Raw genomic sequence first — 23,460 nt, 5'->3', positions numbered from 1 at the left:
TAAAGTCATCTACCTAGTCATCTGCTCCCACGAACACAAGGTTCGAGATCATCACAAGATCCAAACACAAATAGCACACAGGGAATGAGTTATTACATTTCTAAAAAAATACAAATAAACAAAGACATAATTAATATAAATTATAGAAGTATTTATAACATAGCTCAACTTAATATAATCCACGTCACATCACCACTTTATCACTTAAAATTCATTTTTCAATCACCAATCACATTACACATAAATCATACACTCGGGTCAAGATGTAATAACACTCATCAATTTCATAATAAATAATCAGCAGACGTTATGCAAAAATTATACTAAAACTCAAGTCTATATGCAATGTGATACCATGTCAGTGAAAAACCACACTAGGGCGCTTAGAAGTACATAACAAGACACACCACACAATGAGTATGCCAGGTCACTCTCACTAAGTAAAATCATAAGGTGACCAGTCAGGGTCACTCTATTTTGCGAGAATGCTCCAACCATATGAGATCAACAAAGGCTTAAAGGAACACTAAAACTGAGTGTATTTACCCCAAGGCCTAGACTCCGAAGAATCCATTAGGGCATCATATTCCTGATCCAGGTCCAACCCCTAAGACAATTTTTGCACGCAGATACTGCTCATGAATTATACTATACCCACGACCTCACACTCGTGTTTCAAACACATTTAACACATTGTGATATAATTTAACACTTTAGGTTCCTAACTAGGAATCCTACACTTTCCCTTTAACACTGCGCATAAACACTTTTGTCAAAGTAAACACCAGTCGGATTATTGTATAGTTCACAGCTCACAACACAAGTATTGTCACATCAAGAGTTAACCACACACTTATTCACAACCAAATTTCATGTCCACAATTTTAACATATCACAACGTCACAATCCATCATCACATGTTTATGTGTATCTCACAAATCAATGCATCTTCAACTTTGCATTTATACTCAATCTCAATAACAATATTATGATCTAAAAGGAAGATGTTATCCCATAATTCATCACATATTCAATCAATCACTTACACAAAATTTTAATCGCAATTTCATGATCTCAATATTACAATCTCGTGATTATAATCATACATGAAGAATTACAATCAAATATATATCTCAAAATAAACCTCAATTTGATCCCCTAAAGATCCTTACACGTGTTCATTATAACCCCAATTGCGATAAACTCATCCATTACCTCTAAATGGACTCACAGGTGTAATCTGATAGTGATAGCGACATCTCTAGCGGTTCTGTGAGACTCCTCAAGTTTTTTCTTTGATTGTTCTGCTAGGATTTCCAAGCGTTACAGAGAAGAAAAAAAGATTGTAGTCTCCATTTTACTATCAACGTGTGAGACTAATTTCTCCATGCAAAAACATTATTTCACAAATCCCAATAGTGTACTAATTTCAAGATGATCCAACGGTTAACGAGTTCAGGATCATAGTTTTACTGGGACATGTTTGGGTGTATGTAGGAAAAGAGAAAGCTTAGTGCGAGGAACATTTCTTCCACCACAAATATTTTCTCAAAATCTCAATGGTGGGTGTTTGTGAAAATAAATTTTGAACCTCGTGTTAAAAGTTTACAATGATCCAACGGTTGACGAGTCTGGAATCGTCATTTTACTAAGACAGGTTTGAGGATATGCGGGAAAAAAAAGATTTTGGGAAAGGAAGAAGGGAAAGCAGATTAAAGAGAAAGAGAAAGCGTAGAAATGTGTGGTAAATGTAAAAAGTGATCTATTTGGTCTCTATTTATAGTTAGGGTATTCTGTGTCTATTATTTACTCTATTTTTCTTTATTTTATCATTTTATATAAAGAAAATTTATTTTACTCCATGTCAAATAAATAAATAATTTTTTTTTCTAAAAACATATATTTATTTTATTTACCTTAAAACTATTATTTTAATTAATAAAACTATTTCTCTTATTTATTTAATTACAAAAAGCTCAGTATTTTCCTAAAATTCTATTTATTTTAAATAAAAATATTTTTAATTTATTTTATGAAAAATGGGATGTTACAACATCAATCTTATATACATAGCAAAATCAATCTTGGGGGTGAGGGGTGTTTTTGGCAATTCAAGTCTTTTGGGGATACATGAAGCAAAAAAGGAAGTATCATGTTATTAGACAAAAATTAGAAAATATTGAGAAATTTGAAAGAAAAACATTATATCCATAGTTAATTAATAACACAACATATTGTCTAAATTCTCATTGTCCATAGTTGAAGAAAAGTACAACACTAGTTTTGTTTGGTTTCTTGTGATTCTTCTCTTGCTAACTTGTCATACTCACATCAATCTTATATACATTAGCAAATTCAATCTCGAGGGTGAGGGGTGTTTTTTGCAGTTCTAGTCTTTTGGGGATACATGAAGCAAAAAAGGAAGTATCATGTTATTAGACAAAAATTAGAAAATATTGAGAAATTGGAAACAAAAACATTATGTTCATAATTAATTAATAGCACAACATATTGTCTAAATTCTCATTGTCCATAGTTGAAGAAAAGTACAACACTAGTTTGCGGTTTCTTATGAATCTTCTATTGCTAACTTGTCATACTCACATCAATCTTATATACTGAGGCAAATTCAATCTCGAGGGTGAAGGGTATTTTTGGCTGTTCAAGTCTTTTGGGGGTACATGATGCAAAAAAGGAAGTGCATGAAGTAATTGCCTTGTATTAGGCTTTTTCCATTTTGTCTCCACACCTAGGCGCACATACATTGAGCACTTGAATACTTCAAAGCATGGGTACTTACTCATATCATACGCGTACCGGGTATAGTACACAGTACTTGTTGGGTACTCATGGGTACATATCGGTTACACCATATACAAGTCTTATGTAAGAAAGGGGTTCAAGGTAGGTTACATCATAACCTCCTCACACTTGAGTTTTGCTTGCCTTCAAACAATTATTCTAATTCTCATACAAATTAAGCAAATTCTCTCAATCAAGTCTTATGTAATAGAGTTCCTTGTACTTCTTTATACAAAACATTCAACACATCAAGTCACACAAAATAACTCAAGGAATCCATCAGGCTTAACTACACTTGCACAATAATCTCAATGAGTTGTTGGTTCACTCTTCTCACAATCTCTTAGTAGTATCATATATCAAGAAACACTCAAATCATAATTCAGTAGACATATTCACAAATATGTTAATTAATCAACTAAACTCTAATAGACATTTAAAAATTCCAAACAAGTGAGGCAATTCAGGTTGTAATGGGGTTAGGCTTGTAATGTAAGGTAGATAGTAAAAGGAATAGGAAACCAAAGGGCTACAATAACAATTAACTCAAAGTTCAGGGAAACTTCTACCTTTCCTTTTCACTGACCTTATTCACTTCGAAATTCACTCTTTTTTCCTCCTTATTTTCTCTTTCTTTTTTTTCTTTTATTTCACTTGGGTATTCTTTATATATATATATATATATATATATATATATATATATATATATATATATATATTCCTTAACTAACTTTTGACCCCTTTTATTTCATTTTGAGAGAAGAAAGTTGGAGTTCACTTTCCCTTTTCACATTGTCACAATTTAACCCAATACAAATCAGGTATCAAAGAAAATATTCAATTAGGCTCAACTTGGACAACTATGGAAAACTCGTCTAAAAAATTTGGGTTCACAAGAATGCCTATATATGTCTCAACATTTCAATAAATTTCAAGCATCATTCACGAATATGTATATCAAAATAGAATACATAAAGGATGCCACCGAAAGGATTGATCACACATATATTAACTCTTTGGCAAGTGTACCAATTCGTTTTAAATAGTAAAAGACTCGGAAGTTCGAGAGTCGATTCCACAGAGACTTTGATTGTACTTAAAGTGATGCAAACACAATTATTAAGCAATTAGAAGAAGTAGAAGAGATAAGGAATTGTAAGTGTGAAAATTGGGGATAAAAGGAAAAGGAAGAAATAACAAGAAAAATGAACAATAATTTAAATGCCGAAAGATGAATTCAGAATGTGATTATGTTGGAGCCTAGCATGCCAAAACTACTTGTGATGCAATGTTAATGATTTTTTTTCTATCTAATGAAATCTTTGTTTCCACCCACATCTACTAAGACACTTTATATTTGATTTCCCGCATGAAGAGCCTAATTTATTTATTCTTTTCTCCCAAATTTCTTTGCAAAGATAAAAATAATAAATTGCATTAAGATCAGAAATGTATGAAATAGGCTAAACGAATACCAAGAGTTGGCATGCCAAGCTCCCAACAATGGGGGTTTAGCCTCTCATAGCCATGAGAAGCTTTACACTTCAGGGGCTAATGTGGATGGAAGAAAGGATTGGATGGCTAAAAGAAATAAGGGAGGAATGGCTAGAAAATGGGGGTTTCCCCAATTAGAGGTGCTCAGGCTTTGGATATCTTCACTAGAGAGCTCTAAGACTCGTTGTGTCTTTCCCTTTTGTTTCCTACTTCTTTTATAGGCCTAAGATAACTTACTTTTCATGCTAACTTTGCGCTGAGAGCGCACTCTTGAGCTTAGCGAGAATGGTGGTTTAATTACGTGCTTAGCGCAATGTTCGTGCTAAGCATGACCTTGGGCTTTCTCGTGAGCCTTCTTCGTGCTAAGCATGAGCTGATCGCTAAGCGAGCACGCGCGCTGAGCCATTCTCGTGCGTTGAGTCGTTCTTGCCCGCTAAGCAAGCTGTCCAATTCTTTCAACTTTTCTTCAAGACTTTTTCTTCCAGTTTTTGCATCAATTTTCCTCCAAAGCACTTGAAATATTCTTTTTTTGACTTCTGCTGATAAAAAATTGTAAAGATATTAAGTTCTTCATTATTTCATTAAATACAATAGTAAAGTGAAGAAATTGTCATCATTCTTAGCCAAAATTGACTATCAAATTAACTCAAATTTCACAGTTATCAACTCCCCCAAATTAAAATCTTTTCTTGTCTCAAGCAAAAGACATGTTCTGAATGTACCAACAAATTAGATAACTGTGAACCATTTCAAACCTTTCAATGACTGACCCTGAGCTTGCATTTTTCTTGATTTTTATGATGAAAACATGAAGGAATACACATTGAGATGAAAAAGGTTAGCAACTAAAATCAAGGCAAAATTACAACACTTCATTCCTCACAAGGCTAGTGTTTCCCTCAGTGCATAAGTGTCTAGGCTAAGAATGTTTTTAATTTCAACAATTGAACTAATATTCCCAACTTTGCACTTCTTCTCAGTTAAGGCAATCATGCATACATACTATGGATCACTAAGGACTTTTTAGGCTTGTAATGTGGTTGGGCTAACAAGGAACTCATGGTTTTTCTTTGGAATCAAAGTTAGGTTCTAAGATAGCACCTCCCTCATGTTTTTCTGATAACCCATTACTTTAAATTTCACAGCTCCAACTTCCCTGCCCTCTATTCTTAACAGCACACAAAATTTATTTGGCACTTAGTTGCTATTAGCTATTTATTTGAAACACAATATTTTTTTGAACTAAACTAGTACTGTAGCAACTTATCACAATTTACATTTGAGTATATGTTGTTATTGATGTTCCTGAAACAAAAATTTTCACCCAAAACCAAAATCCTCCTCCCCAAATTAGGGATAAATTTGTCTTGACTCATGCTCTCCTACAACCTAAAATAAGGTGGTCATTAATTTCATTTGGCTCAGGTTTCAAAAAAATTTATTACATTAGGCTTAACAGGATGCAAGGGATTCATTCTAGTAACAGGTTGGCTTTTTGGCTCAGTGGCTAAGAAAATCCAAACAGGGTCTTGATCATTTCCACCTTATGTATGCACTTAACAATCTAAGAATCATGCAAAATCAGGAAATTAAGGGCAATTATTCTCTCACAATTATTAGGTCACACATCTCACCGGACATTTATCAAGTATTCGGCTTACCATACCATGATTTTCGTTCAGACGTACTAACCTCTTCACTCTTGTGCTTTCGATTCATACTTCATAACTCACAATGACGCCTGCTCACAAGAATCAAAATTTTCACAATCATCTCATCAGTACATCTCATTCATCAATGCATCCAGAACAAGTCATAGCCAATTACTGCTTCCCTATGTCTATCATGCAATTTTTATTTATTAACTAAAATTAAACCAATGGACTTAATTGTTGAAATTAAATTATCATTACTGAAAAAGAAAGTACATTGAAATTTAATGGAAAAGAAAAAGACAAAAATAGAAATAAAGAAAATTAAAGATAAAGAAAAGAAAAGAAAATCTTGGTCAACTCAAAAATGGCCTCAATCCTATGTGGACCATGGGTCTCAATCTCCCTATGCGGTCATGAGATCTATAACATAGTCAGTGTCTGCCCCGACGTCTGCAGCATCTCCAGCACTAGAGGTGTCACCCCCCTATCAGGCGAGGGCTGGTCTTTAGGCCAGGCGACTCGCTAAAGGAAGTCTGCTGGTGTCATGAGTGGTGGCTGGAGAGAAAGCTAAACTGAGAGCTAATGAAGGCTCTCGATGATAAAGCGTTGGCCGTAGTGAACACTCTGCATCATTTGCACGAGCGGCTCTGGTTGGGAAGAGGAAGAAGGAGGCTGGCTGGTGGAGCTGGTGATGGCGGCGAAACTGGTGGTGGAGGGACTGGAACAGCTCTAACCCGCCTTGGTCCTGGGAAAGTGATAGAAGGATCTGCTGGAATTCAATAGTTCTTCCTAATGTATGCCAAGTTGATCACGGGACTCAGCGACTCGAAGGTCAAGGTGTCTAAAGTGACCCCCTGAATGTCACATACTGTCATGATCAATGCAGGGAATCTGAGCCGAGAGGTGCTGGACTAGGTGATCTATGCAATCTATCATGATATCATGTTGCCTAGGTCCATGTCCATCTGTGTCACCAAGCCCTAGATGAGTCAAGCCTGATCCACGTTCAGGTTGGAGGTGTGAGAGGTGGGAGCAAGGTTGAAGTAGCTCAAAACACTCCAAGTTTGGGCTAGTGTGGTGAGGTCCTTCCGTAGAAGCTTCCATAGGGCCCCATCAGCGTTCAAGATGAACTATACACCCAGTATGCAGAGCTTGGCCGTGATGGCCTGGTGGTCCGGGTATGTGTGCAGATACTGGGAGTAGGTGGGGTACTGCTCCCCCTCTGGAATGATCACAAGGGTCTCCAAGAAGTCACTCAATGTCCTAGCATCGAATTGAATGACTTTCCCGTACTCGGCAATGCTTGGGAGCGCCATCCTCTGGATCATAGACATTTGTGTAGAACTCCTTTACCAGAGAGACGCCGATCCTCTTCCGTGGGAGGCGCATGAGCTGGGGGTACCGCTATCTCCTCTGGAGCTCCCCGTATAACTTGTCGTACATGGTGGAAGCAAGCTCCACGTTCCTCTCTGGAAGGATGTTCCAGAGGTAAACATTGTCCTGGTATCTGTGCCAGGAAACCTCAGATGCAAACTGGGAGGAGTCCCATGCGGGCTACCCCTTTTGAGGCTGACTCGAGATTGCTCATCGTTTCCTTGAAGAAGTGACGGTCTTCTCTAGGATTCTTTTCAATTCTTTGTTTGACACTTCTGCCTGGCTATTGGTCTGGGGATTATTAGGTGGAGCCACTTTAACATTATAGTGTCCCAAAACCTTCTGCAACTGTGTATTGCAAAAATGCGTCCCTCCATCACTAATCAACACTCTGGGAACTCCAAAGCGGGAGAAGATATTCCTCTTCAGAAATTTAATCACGATCTCGACATCGTTCTTTGGGGTGGCTATGGCTTCCACCCACTTAGACACATAATCAACAACTACCAGGATGTATACATTCATGTATGAGGATGGTAGTGGTCCCACAAAATCAATCCCCCAATAGTCAAAGACCTCTATCTCAATGATGTTTTGCAGTGGCATTTTGTTCCTCCAAGAAATTCCTCCTGTTCTCTAGCATTGATCACAACGAAGTACATGGTTGTGGGCATCCTTGAAGATGGGGGGCTAGAAAAATCTAGCCTGGAGTATTCTGGTAGTTGTCTTATCTCCATATAATGGCCTCCATAAGGTGAGCTGTGACAGTGCCACAATATGCTTTGGGCTTCCTCCCTGGTGGATCATCCACCTTCTCACCATGTTATCTACTTTTTGGCAAGTGTACCAATTCGCTTTAAGTAGTAAAAGACTTGAAAGTCCGAGTGTTGATTCCATAAGGACTTTGATTGTACTTAAAGTGATGGAAACACAATTATTAAGCAATTAGAAGAAGTAGAAGACATAATGAATTGTAAATGTGAAAATTGGGGATAAAAGGAAAAGAAAGAGATAACAAGAAAAATAAACAATAATTTAAATGTAGAAAGATGAATCCTGAATGTGATTATGTCGGGGCCTAACATGCCAAAACTACTTGTGATGCAATGTTAATGATTTTTTCTATCTAATGAAATCCTTGTTTCCACCCACATCTACTAAGACACTTTATCTTTAGTTTCTCGCATGAAGAACCTAATTTATTTATTCTTTTCTCCCAAATTTCTTTGCAAAGATAAAAATAATAAATTGCGTTAAGATCATAGATGTATGAAATAGGCTAAACGAATATCAATCTATTTCTAGCAATGATTTCATTTTGATACCCTTCTCCAATTCTTTAGAAAATAACCATTTTTCAATGCATTATCCCCTAAACACTATATGGATGATCAGCCCATAAAAACATAGAATCATACAGAAGAGTAGTAGAAACAGAATTGCATTAAATAAATAATAGAAAGAGTTACATTACAAGAGTTGGCCTGCCAGGCTCCCAACAATAGGGGTTTTTCCTCTCATAACCATGAGAGACTTTACACTTCAGTGGTTAATATGGATAGAAGAGGGGATTGAATGACTAAAAGAAATAAGGGAGGAATGGCTAGAGAAGGAAGGTTTCCCTAATTACAGGTGCTCAAGCTTTGGATATCTTCACTAGAGAGCTTTGAGACTCGGTGTCTTTCCCTTCTGATTCCTACTCCTTTTATAGGCCTAAGGTAGCTTACTTTTCATGTTGACTTTAAACTGAGCACACATTCCTGGGCTTAGCGAGAATGGCGGTTTAATCACGCGCTTAGCACGAACAACGCGCTAAGCGTGACCTTGGGCTTTCTCGTAAGCCTTCTTCGCACAAAGCAGGAGCTGGTCCCTAAGCGAGTACACGCACTAAGCGAGTTGTCCAATTCTTGCAACTTTTCTTCAAGGCTTTTTCTTCCAATTTTTGCATCAATTTTCCTCCAAATCACATGAAATCTTCTTCATTTGACTTCTGCTGATAAAAAATTGTAAAGATATTCATTTCTTCGTTATTTCATTAAAAACAACAGTAAAGTGAAAAAATTACAATCATTCTTACCCAAATTGACTATCAAATTAACTCAAATTTCACATTTATCAACACACAAAAGAGAATTATCAGCTCAAGTACTCACATATCTAAAGGAAACCCAAAGAGAAAATCTACAAAAACTTCTATTGATGATTCTCCCCTTGAGAAAATTCATGTTATCTCAATGCAATTCATGTTTTTCCATATTTTTTTTATAGAGTCTCTCTTAAACACAATATCTCAACCAGGAGAAATTTTTTAGATCACAAATCGCAAGAATCAAAACAAAGGCAAAGACTCATATCATATCTCAAGTTAGGAAAACAACAGTGGTACCCCTCCCACACTTATACAATATAGTGCCCTTAATGCATTCAAAATAAATACAAAACAAAATGAAAAGTTGAAATGGAAATAACAAAGTACTGAAATAACGAACTAAATGGAAATACTAGAAACTAAGAAAACAAAAAGAAAAACAAGATAAAACCTCCTCAAGTCAGAGGTGGACCATAAAAGAAGCCTTCTTGCATCTGTGTCAAGAACTCCATTTATGCGACAAGGTTCTTGGAAACTCGTGCATCCTGAGCAACAAAGCACTCATCAAAGTGAGCTTGCATGCCATCCAACCGCCCCAAAAGTGTCTGTATGTCAAATGCGAACAGTGGTGGTGGTTGTTGCTGTGATTGTCATGGTAAGGCCATTTCTTGCTCCTGTGGGTGTCATTGCTCTACGTCAAACTACTCCTTGTAGCTTGCTCTCCCTCTGCCTACTCTACTATAACATAATGGTTCCAATTAACATGGCGAGCGAGTCCTATGGATACTACTGTCTTCATCACAATGGGGTTAGCCTCAATACACTGGTATGCATTTGCCTCATCAAAGCCAAAGTGGACTGTCAGGCGTGTAATGAGGGAACTCACACATATAACTCTTACCCTCCTTGGGCTTCCTAAGGCCTATATGCTAGCAGTTGCGGATGAACATAAGACCTATATTGGCCCTAAGGCATTGATGCATGCTTCACATAAGGAGGAGATCTTTGGACCCAACTTCACCCGTGCTCTCCTTCCAGCTAAAGTTAGAGCCAAAAATTCACCTCAATAAAATATGGAGTGTAGGGTCCCTAATGGCCCAGACCTTAGAGTTGCCCGAATAGAACATGTAGCAGCTACTAATGGTGTGTCAGGACTCAAACTCTTGGTATCCCATCAGTCTCCAGACAAATGCCTCTCTCTACTCTGGTGTGGCCATAGTTTCTGGTGCCTTAAAACCCATGATGATATTGAAATCATCTAGGGTCATAGTCCTCCCCTCTCCCATCATATAAAAGGCCACCATGTGCAGGAGGCACTCAGTTAGTGGTGAAATCTGAATAGAGTTAGGCTTTGGATCCCACTCCTGACATGTATCAAGAAACTCAATAATGAGCTCTCTATAGCCTTTCTCCTAAATTTCTTCTAGGCATGACCAACCAATGGCTTTGCAGTAGACTACAACGGGTGTGTGAAGGCCAACTAGCTAGAGAACTTCCATATGAAGTGTCCTGGTAGAGTAGAACTCAAGGACCTTTAACTCATTACACCACTACATGAATGCTTGCGACACAGGAGTGTCATATGGCGCATGTGCCTCGGGATGGACTTGAGCAAGTGGAGAAGGAGGCAGTGGTGGTAGTGATGACTAATGATGATGAGAGGAGGATGAAAAATCGAGCACATGTTGACGTCTAGCAGTGGTCTTCATGTGAACAGATTAAGTTAGATCCATAAGGCTCTTCCTTGAATGGTTCTAGCAGTCCTCGAATACTTCCCACGCCTTTTGGATTTGCCTTCGCTAGCCATCTCCACTCAGAAAGAAAACTAGAACAAGAAATAATGTGGCTAGTTGAGAAAATAAAAAGAAACCAAAATTTAACATGGTCCTAGATCATCACAATTGTGATCAGACCGATCCAAGTCATGCTAAAAATGGCCACAGTTGTGATCAAATTCTTCATGGCTTAGATCAATTTCATCAAGACCTTGATAAAATTGATCATGGCTTGGATCAAATTAATCACGGCATGGATGAATTTCATTAGGGTTGTGATGGGGGCTTCAGTATCTCCCTTTCTTCATGTTTTTCTCAAGAATTTTCAATTGCAAAAATTAAAATAAACTAAAATAAAATGTAATGCAGAAAATAATCTACCCTAAATGCAATGCAGGGGAGAAACGAGTCAAATGAACCTAAAAGGCAAAGGAAATGGAGAAACAGGAGTCAAAAGATGGAGAGAGAATTTGGACGTTCAAGACCACAGCTTGGATCAAATGATCCTCACCCCCATCTATCAATATTTATATGGTGTTGGTGATCATGACCTTGATGGTTTTATCAAGGTTGCAATGGCTCTTATGGTGAATGATCACAGCCCCACATCGAATTTTTGAACTTTTCTAGCTCGAATGATCAAATTCTTGATCATTTCACCCCGACTACACACCAAATTTTGATGTAGAACTTAATCACGACCGATGATGACTTCATCAAGGCCATGATCATCCCTACAATGGATTTTTAAGAAAATCCAATAAAAAAAAAGCAATCTAAAATGCAAAACTAACTAAATGAACCAAATTTTAAAGGATACAAGTCATAGGTTATCTCCTGGAAAACACTTGTTCGATGTCCTAAACCTGACGTGTGGCCATAAGATCAAGGGTCAGAAAAGTGCACAATAGCATGCACTTGTTGCGATCCTTCCTTGTATGCCTTGACCCGATAATCATTTATTTTGAAGGTGTGGCCATTTGACTTTTTTAGCTCTAGTACTCCACAAGGGAATACCTTGTTCACCTCAAATGGTCTACCCCATCTTGATTGAAGCTTCCTACGAAATAGACGGAGGTAGGAATTTTAAACAAGCACCTTCTCCCCTAATTGGAATTTCCTTTGCTTAATCCTTGCATCATGCCATTCCTTAGTTCTCTCATTGAACAATTTTGCGTTTTAATAGGCTGTCAATCCAAGCTTATCTAGCTCATTCAATTGCATCAACATGTTCTTCCTTGCAAGCTCATAATCAAATCTAAGCAACTTGAGAGCCCAAAAGTCTCTGTATTCCAATTTCATAGGTAAATGACAATTTTTCCCAAACACAATTCCATAAGGAGACATTCCAATGGGATTTTTAAAAAAAGTCCTGTAAATGACAATTTTTCCCAAACACAATTCCATAATCATCTGATTTTATTGCCTAGTCTTTTTTGGACATGCTTACAGTTTTATCTAAAATTCTCTTTAACTCCATATTGGAAAGTTCCACTTGGGCACTCGTTTATGGGTGGTAGGGAGTACCGACTTTATGAGTGACTCCATATTTGGCCAAAAGACCATCAAAGAGTTTGTTGCAAAAATGAGTACCACCATGCTCTAGGTGTGCCAAACCTTGTAAAATTATTTTTCTTTAACACTTGACAACCACCTGAGAAGTGTGAATGTATGAATACATGATTTTGATGATGCCAAAGAAGAATCAAACAAGGTTGCTTCAAAGGATAAGCATTTCTTCAAGATTAATACAAGGTTGCTTCAACAAACAAAGCCTTGCTTCAAGATTAATTCAAGATCAAGTCTTGCCTCAAAACAGAGTGTTTCCAAGACATCCAAGGCTCTGGTAATCGATTATCAGGCAGTGTAATCAATTACCAGAAGACAATTTTGAAAAATTGTTGTTAAAAAGGGTTTTGAATTTGAATTTTGAACCTATAATCGATTACCAGATGTTTGTAATCGACTACCAGCAACAGAACACTTGAAATTCAAATTCAAAAGTCATGACCCTTCAAAATATAACTTTGTAATCGATTACCAATGAAAAAATTTAGAAAAATCTTTTTGAAAAGATACATATCTTCAAACCATTTTGAAAAGGCACGAAGGGCCTATATATATATGTGTCTGATTTCAAAAAGCAAGAGAGAGATATTCCAAGAGAACTTCATTGTCAAATGCTCTCTCAACAACTCTTGGGCAAACACTTGCAAATCTATTGAGAGTTCATCTAGGAACATCAAATTGTATTATCCACTCTAAAGGAAATAAATATTTCTGTTCATCTCAAAAAGTAAGTTGTAATCAAGAGACTGGTTGTCTCTTGAATTGTGAGTTTCCTAAACACAAGGGAAAAGGATTCCCTGGTTGTTTAGAAGTTGTAAAAAGGTTTTTCACAAAGTTAGTGAAAATTTCAAGTGGATTGCTTGAGGACTGGACGTAGGCACGGGAAGTGGCTGAACCAGTATAAATCAAGTTTGCGCTTCTCCCTTCCCTTATCTCAGTTATTTTACTGCAATTTACTTTGTCTTGCGCATTTAAAAGAACATTGTTAAATTGATTACTTCTTCTTCTTCTTCTTTTTCTGCATTCTAAGCCTATCATTTAAAAGGGGGTTTAAGTTTGTTAGTGGTAAAATTTTGAAACTTAATTCACCCCCCTCTTAAGTTATTGAGGCCACTTGTCTAACAAGAAGAATTATTGGGAAGTTCCACAGCTTCCACCCACTTAGACATGTAGTCCACAACCACCAAAATATATTATCTACCAAAGGACTTGGGGAAAGGACCCATGAAGTCTATTACCCAAACATTAAGCAGTTCAATCACAGGTATGTTGTTTTGGGGCATTTCCATCTTCCTAGACAAAGCCCCTATGAGTTGGCATCTATCATAAGCTGCCACAAATGCATGAGCATCTACATAGATGGTAGGCCAGTAGAACCCACCCTGGAGTACTTTATAAGAAATCCTTAAAGGACCCAAATGAACTCCAACTTTAAAAGAATGACAATGAGTAAGGATAGAATGTACCTCATCGTGTTACACACCATGTTACCAGGTTATCACCACATACCTTTAAAAGGTATGGATCATCCCAAAAATACTTCCTGACTTCAGACGTAAGCCTCTTCCTCCCTTAGCGGTTGGTGCCAGCTGGGAACACCTTGCATGCCAAATAGTTGACAATGTCAGCATACCAAGGTGCTCTTGAAATATTAGCAACAATTAAGAGACTTATATCAGGAAAATTCTCTTTGATTATCCCATCATCTGCAGATTGTGAAACTGAGGAGCCAAATCAAGAAAAAGGATCATCTACCAAATTTTTAGACTTTTTTTTGTCCTTAATCTCCAAGTTGAATTCTTGCAACAACAATATCCATCAGATCAATCGTGGCTTAGCATCCTGCTTAGACAAGAGAAACTTAATAGCAGAGTGATCACTAAAAACAACCTTATACAATACCAGGTGATGCCTAAACTTGTTAAATGCAAAAACAACTGCTAAAAACACAACATCATTAAGTGTTCTACTAACATAGTAGATTGTATGGAACACCTTATTTTTCCTTTTCCCTAAAACTGCCCCTACAACTGAATCACTGGCATCACACATGAGCTTGAAAGGTATTGACTAATCAGGGGCAACCACCACAAGAGAATTTACCAACCTCTCCTTGAGAAAATTGACTGCCCTTAGAAACTCATTATAAAACTCAAAAGTAGCCTCCTTGGCTAACAAATTGCTTAGGGGTTTTTCCATTTTAGAGAAATCTTTTACAAATCTCCTATAGAATCTAGGACGCCCATAAAATATCCTAACATCTCTCACACGATTTAGGGGAGGCAATCTTGCAATCACTTTCACTTTAGCAAGGTTAACCTCAATGGCAACATGGGACACCTTGTGACCCAAAACAATGCACTCCCTTAACATAAACCGACACTTTTGCCAATTCAAAACCAACCTTGTACCTTACACCTTTTTAAGATCAAATTTAGATTGATCAAGCATGTGTCAAAAGAAGTGCCAAAAATAGAAAAATCATCCATGAATATTTTAATGCAAATTTCAATCAAATCATAAACAATAGACATCGTGTGTCTTTGGAAAGTTGTAGGAGTATTGCAAAGTCCAACTAACATTTGCCTATATGAAAAAGTTCCATAGGGACATGTAGAAGTAGTTTTCACTTGATCTCTTTAAGCAACTGGAATTTGCAAATAGCCCAAATAGCCATTTATTCAATAATAATAAAAAAATTCCTACCAACTTTTCAAGCATTTGGTCAATAAAAGGGAGAGGAAAGTGGTATTTCCAGGCGGCCTGATTAAGTTTTCTATAATCGACATACATGTGTTGCCCAGTGGTTTTCCTAACAACAATCAATTCATGTTTCTCATTCTCCATAACAATAGTGCCCCCCCCCCCCCCCTCTTTTAAGTGACACATTGAACAGGACTTTCCCAAGGGCTATCATAAATAGGGTAGATAATACCTGCATCTAACAAGTTAATTACCTCTCCTTTCACTACCTCCATCAAATTGAAGTTGAGCCTCTTTTAGGGTAGTCTCCTAGGTGCAAATCCATCTTCAGTGTTTATCTTGTGGGTGTATATGGTAAGGTCAAGACCATTTATGTCGTGAATGTTCTACACAAAGGTCTCCTTATTGTCTTTGAGAACCCTCAACAATTTCTTCTCTTCATTTTCATGTAAACCTAAAAAAATCTTAACTAGAAGAGAAGAAGGTGGGTCAAGAAAAATATATTTGAGATTGGATGGGAAGGGCTTCAACTCCAAGTTAAGAGGATCCTTAATGGAAGGTTTTGGCATTGGGCCATTGCCCCATTACAACCTCTCAAACTTATGCGGATTGGACATTGGTTGAGATTAAAAAAGCATCAGTATTTCCTCTTCATCAAGGCTCATTGCCCATTCAAAGTCCTCATGAATAAGAACTCTCTCAATAGGATCAATCACCCCTACACTTAGGAATGTTGCCTCTACCAAATTATCAAGAGTGTACCTAGATTGAATAAAATTGCAAGTAGCAAAAGAAACAAACTTTTTCACATAATTAGACAAATTAAACATTACTTTTTCATCACCTAATCAAAGGGTGAGTCTTCCAAGCCTAACTTCAACCACTAGATCACAAGTATTCAGAAAAAGGGTGTCCCAATATAATAGGGACATTTTCATATTCCTCCATGTCTAAAACCACAAAATTAGCAAGGAAAATGAATTTATCTACCTTTACCAGCACATCCTCTATCACCCTTCTAGGATGGACCATAGAACAGTCTGCAAGGTGAAGGGGGATATTAGTGGGTTCAAGTTCCCTCAAGCCTATTTTCTAAAAAGTAGAGTAAGGCATTAAATTTATGCTATCCCCTAAGTCACACAAGCAATTTTCAAAATAAAGCTCTCATATCATGCATGGAATTGTAAAACTCCTAAGGTCTTTTAGCTTCGGGGGTAGCTTCCTTGAGAAAACAACAAAGCATTCTTCATTAAGGCCTACATATGCAAAATCTGCTAACTTTTTCTTATAAGAAAGTATGTCTTTTAAGTACTTGGCATTTGTGCAATAACCTAAATAAAAGGAATGTTAATGGGCAATCTCTTCATTACATCAATAAACTTTTTAAACTACTCATCATGTTGCTTATTTTTTACCCTTTGAGTGAAAGGAATACGTGCCTTGGGAGATGTCAGTACACTCCCTTTCCTCTACCTCTTTGTCTGGTACCATGTTCTCTCCAATAAGAACTTCTTATGTAATAGTCTAAGTGGATTCCTATTTCTGCTTCATACCCTCTTCAACCTTCTTGTTTCTTGTCATGATAGCCTTCGTGTCTTCCTTCTTTGAACTAGTTTCAATTTGAGAAGGAAGTGTGCAAGGATCTCTTTGTGACAAAAGAGAGTGTATGGAAGAAGTTAGGTTTCCACAAGCTTTGTGTGTTGATCATTTTGGGAGATGTATTGCATTAGTGATTCTTACACAATATGTTTTCTCTTCTCTTGTTTAGGCCTCTAATTTTGTTGGTGGGAGGCATAAACAAGTTTTGATTTTGCCCCTGTCTGTAACTCTATCCTTGATGGAAGTCATTATTATTGGAGAACTACTTATAGACATTGTTTCTGCCTCCCACATAATTTCATACATGGCTTAAGCCAATTCTCCTTCCACTATGCATTCTCCTGGACTATGGACAGATCCACACCTATCATAAGTATGGTAGAAAGGTGTGGAGTTAGGAACTTGGAATAGGGATTGGGCATTCATTAAAGTCTCAATTTGCTTAGATAAAGCTTGAATATGTTGTCCAAGTCCAGAAGTAGCTACTTCATCCTCCACCTGGTTAAGTGTCCTCTTCATGATTCTCTTATCCCAAAATTGTTGTAGGGATTGGAACACATATCTTGTATGATCTTGATGGCATCAGCTGGTGGCTTCATTATCAAATTACCTTGACATGAAACATCAAGGCTTCTCTTGTTGTGAGAAGATAATCCTCCATAGAATATATGTGCCATCATTTATTGATTAAATCCATCATGTGGGCAACTCCTGATCAACTCCTAGAATCTTTCCCAAGCTTCTGTTGTTCACTTTGAGTAAAATTGCCAATGTCCCTATTCAGCTTATCAATTTTCATCACAAAGAAGTATTTTTTAAGGAATATGTTGGAGCATTGGGTCCAATTTGTGATGCTATTTTCTGGAAGTGCTCCAAACCACTTACATGCTTTCCCATTTAGTGAAAAAGGAAAAACAATCAGCCCGATGTACTTCTTGCTTGTGTTGGGTTGGTTGACAGTGTCCCACAACCTTAAGAACCTCCTTAAATGCCTCATGGAAAGATCCGTTGAACACGTTGAAGAATCTTGAGGAACCCGTGTTTGAATTCAAAAGTAATCCCCTAAGGCAGGGCTGACAGTTGAATGTTGTTGGTTTCCCTCAAGTGAGGGGTGAGATAATCTATAAGGGTCCGTGAAGCATCTTTTTCCTCTGCCAATGCTCTTTCTCATTGTTCTTTTCTCAGTCTCCAAGCATGTCTTTCTATCTCAGATTATTCTAACAACTTTGGCTTTTTGGAACTTGGTTTGCATGCACTATCAACACAAGCAGAAGGGATCAAACGTAAAGAGCGGTGGAAAATTAAATAAAGAATTAAATCATCACTATAAACAAAATTACTCAGTTAACAAAAATAATTACTCAGGAACTCCGCAACTAGTTCTTGGCAACAGAGCCAAAAACTTGATGTATAAAATAGTGAAGCACAAGGGAAAGTGTACCCTACGTACTAGTATCGAAGCCTAAAGTCCAGATATTGATCCCCCAATGACTAATTGTGTTCTCAAAATAATATATTTTGTAACTAAGTAATTCAAGAAATAATTTGAAATTAAGATGTGATTGATGAGCAATTATCTTATGCAAAATTGAATCTAAAAAAGCAAGATAATTTGAAAGATTATATGAGATTAATATCCAAGGATTATGATTTTGCAGTACCAATTCCCCCAATCCTAATTCTAAAAAGATTCTTACGATTGTTAATTGTCAGTTTTCCTAAGTCAATTATTAGTCATTGACGGTGGTCTAATAATGTTATTTGCCTTAAAAAATACTCAATTGACAAGTAATAATTTAAACTAAAGGATTAAGAGTAATGATGAGGGTGATTAATCAGTTTACTAATAAACCTATCGGAGATTATCCGACCAGCTTGGTATAAATCATTCTCTTTCTAATTCTATCAATTACACGTAGATGATCACTACTATGCAATCAATGAAGTATCAGAAATACCATTTTCAAATAGAGATTAAAAGCGCGTAAGGGAACCAATTAATTGAATAACATCAAGAATCTTATTAAAATTAAGAAAGGCGTTCAAGGTATGTTATGTTGAACAAGTGGCCTCAGTAACTTAAGAGGGGGGTGAATTAAGTCTTAAAAATTTTCCGACTAACAAGTTTTAATCCCCTTTTAAATGATATGTGATAGATTTAGAATATAGAAGAAGAAGTAGCAATCAATTTAACAATGTTCTTTAAATGTGTAAGACAAAGTAAATTGCAATAAAATAAACGAGATAAGGGAAGAGAGAATTACAAACTCGATTTATACTGGTTCAGCCACTTCTCGTGTCTACGTTCAATCCTCAAGTAACCCACTTGAGATTTTCCACTATCCTTGTAAATCCTTTACAATCTTTGAACACACCTTGGGATCCTTCACCCTTGTGTTCGAGTTTCTCATACGCCAAGAGATAAACAATCTCTTGATTACAACTGATTTTTATAAGATGAACAAAATGATTTTTTTCTTTTAGAGCAAATGATACAACTTGAAGTTCTTATAGGAATTCTCAATAATTTGGAAGAGTTTGGCCAAAGATGTTTAGAGAGGTTTTGAAAGTTAAGTTCTCTGAGAGTTCACTTATTTTAGAAGTAAGGACATGCATATATATATATATATATGTCCATTGTGCATGTTCAAAACAGTTTAAAGAGATGTGTCTTTTCAAAATATTTTCTAAAACCTTTTCACTGGTAATCGATTACATGACACTTGTAATCAATTACACAGTCATATATTTGAAGGGTTGTGAGTTTTCAATAGTTTTTCTGAAATATCTTCGCTACTAATCGATTACAAATATCAAAATTCAAATAATTTTGTGTCGTTCAATCATATAATCATATTTTTTATTTAGGTACCCAAATTTTCCTGGGTCCTTGAATGTTAGTTTTGACTAAAGATCCTTTTGGAATCCATACCATTTTTCCAATGTTATTATCATTCTTCCTAATATAACATGTTGAAACACTATGACCTTTCTTAACACAATAAAAGCATGTTAAGAAGGGAGAACTAGTCATTTGAGTAGAGGCAAAGAAATTTTTGTACATCTTTTGTTCATTTTTAGGATTATACCCTAATCCAGCCTTGTCAAAAACACATCTTTGTCTTCCTAATATAATATCTAAGTTATTTTTACCAAGAGTAAATTTGGCAAGAGCATTTTTTTAAATCTATAATTTCTTCTTTAAATTTATTACAACATTCACATGAATGAGATGCTTCATTGTTTTCTTGTATTAAGCATTTTGTAGAAGGTTGGTTTTTATCTATTGATTTTAATGTTTTAACTTTAGATCTAAGATTTTCTAACTCTGCGTTTAATTTCAAAATTTCCTTTTCTAAATTTGAAATGATTTTCTTAGAAAATGAAACTAATTTGGCAAGTTTGATAGATTCTTTAGGCAAATCATTGAATGTATCTTGAAGTTCATCAAAAGAAATAGATAAATAATAGTTAAAAGATGTTACATCCTCTTCGCTTTCATAGTCTTTGGCCATGAAGCTTAGATTTACGATTTCGTTTTCTGAATCACTTGATGAATTCATGTCATTATCTTTCCAAGTGATATATGTTTTCTTTTCTTTCTTATCTTTGAAAGTTTTCTTGTCAAATTTTTCCATTCTCAACGCAATTAGTTTGTAATTAATTTGGCGAGAAATTAATTTGTAATTAGTATTCTCAACGCAATGATAAAAATTTGACAATAAATTTTGTCAAATAATAATCTTTCTTTAGACTGAATATTATTCACATGAAAACACCTTATAATTGTCACACATTTATCATTACAGGTACAATATTATTTGGTCAAATTGCGTCTTCCTTTGGACCGAACACAATTCACATAAATAATTTCATACAAAATATCTATGTAATTTTAATCAATACAATTTTCACAATAAGAATTATTTTGGCAATATATCGTGTCAATCAATTTAATTAAAAATTATTAGATATGCAAATAAATGGGAATGATATGCTAAATCAACTTCTGAACAAACAAGAGCAAAAGATTTACCTTTCTTTACATGTCATGTAGCATACCTTGAACACTCTTTCTTCATGTGTCCAGACTTATTTCTTGTAGGAGTAGTAGGTAAATTCTTATCTTTATTTTGTTTCTTTGCTAAGAGCAAACTTAAATGAACACTCTCATATTTGTCTTTATGCCGTCTCTCTTCCTCTTGCATACAATGATATCAAGCTCTAGCTTAAGTGGTTTCAGTTTTAATGTCAAGTTAAATATTTTCGTGTACTCCCTTGTATTATTTTTTCCCTTTTATTTTTTAACAAAAAATAAAATAAAATATCAAATATCCAATATGGCAATATTTGAATTTACTAACCATTAATATGTGTTGTTCCAAAAAAAAATTGGGTTTATATAACCAAAACAATTCAAGTATAATTAGAATCAAATAACTTTAAGTCCCAATAATCTAACAGTAATGATAGTTCTAATAGCACTTGTTGGAATTTTAAGGGATCTTTATAAAATATTAATAACCATCCGGAACACATTAGTTAGAATATCAAGAAGAGTTTTAGGAATACATAGATCCATAATGATAGATCAAACAAACATAGTAGAATCTGAATCTGTAGGTGATTTCCGATCTATGTGCTCTTCTTAGGATCTATTATGGGATGTTGAAGAAACAACGAATAACTGGCTAACATCGTAACTGATGGCTTCATGATTCTTCCTCAATCCGATCTTCTTTATTCCTCTATAAGACCTTCGTAACTCTTTAGATAGGAAGAAGAGAAACTATGTGTGATGACACGGTATAATGGGAACCATAACCTTCTTATCGCGTGTTAACCTAATAGGGTTCTCATTATCCTCAAATGGACCAATACCGGCATTTGCTCATTGTCCATATTATGTGATTTAGTTGTCTAATGAGCTCACCTAATTTGATCACATAAAATAAAATTCACTAATAATAAATAACTAATATAATTATCTTATAATATTAACTCATATTAATTATTAGAATAGAAAATTTTAACACAAAATACAAGTCTTGTTTTTTTAATCAATAAATATTAGTTGTAAATTTATTAGTGGGAGGAGTTCAAATTCATCTCCTCCCTCTCTCCCATTTTTCTTCAACCACCAAGTTAATATTAAAACTCCAACACAAGAATCTTGTAAGTTAAACAAGCCTATATAAAATTGACATACTCTAATTTTGCACACTTAACCATTTTTTACATACATTAATTGGAGCATTAGAGTCCTTACAGGAACCGCACTCAGAGTTTAACTTGCAAAATCAGATATTCTTTTTTATGGAAATGATTCGTTTCTTGAATTGTTCACACTTCACATTCTTTAGCGATCCACATTGAAAATCCACCAAATTCATCCTCCCCAGACAGAAAAAGGATCTCCTCACCCACTTGTTTACTCCAACTAAATCTAGAGAAGGAGTTTTTCAAAAACAAGTATTAAAAAATTTATAACAACTTAAAAATAGATATTTATTTGATTTGATTGAAATTTCAATTTTATTTCATACATATAACATTTATCAAACTATTATTTATATGAGAAAAATTCCATAACAATTTTCCAAAACTATAAAACTACACCACACTAATATAGAAAAAAGGGGTGTGAACTTTCATATATATATATATATATATATATATATATATATATATATATATATATATATATATTTCATTATCAATTATTAGCACACATGTTCAAGTTTTATATATTTTTAAATGAATAAAATATTACTTTTTTATTTATTGAAATCAAAGATAATGTTAGACAATTTATAATAACTCACCTATACTATTTAATTAATTAAGTTGGACTTCCTAAAAAACAGTTTAAAATAAATAAAATGATAATGAGTGGTTTCTGTTAATTGATTTATTTTGTTTTTTTATAATCGACACCCTACTTAATACATCGATACCTTCTCTATCTTTGCATTAGATTAAGCCGTACTATATTTAAGTATACTTTCCACTCAGACAACTAGTAAATCTTTGACGATTATAGTAGTTTTACTCCATTCTAGTAGAATTACTTTTCAAGAAATATACATTTTTGTACAACAAAAAATTAGTATCTTTGACGAAATGAAAAATAATTAATGTTGTCGGCGACACTATCATTTTTAAGTACTATATTACTCATATCTTTGGTGGCATCACAAAAAAAATGCTGTTATATAATTCTTTTACTCAATAGTTATAATTAATATTTTGTTTGTGCAACACATAATGTAGATTATAATTTATAATTTAATACTTAAGTTTAATTTTAATCTATTTATCCATTCATCTATTTATCTATTTGTTTAGATATATTATAAACAGTTTTTATTTCTTTTTAATATTTTTTTCTATTTTTAAA

Source organism: Glycine max, chromosome 1 (assembly GCF_000004515.6).
Source record: "Glycine max cultivar Williams 82 chromosome 1, Glycine_max_v4.0, whole genome shotgun sequence".
NCBI classification, from domain to species: Eukaryota; Viridiplantae; Streptophyta; class Magnoliopsida; order Fabales; family Fabaceae; genus Glycine; species Glycine max.
Note: the sequence above shows the minus strand (reverse complement) of the source record.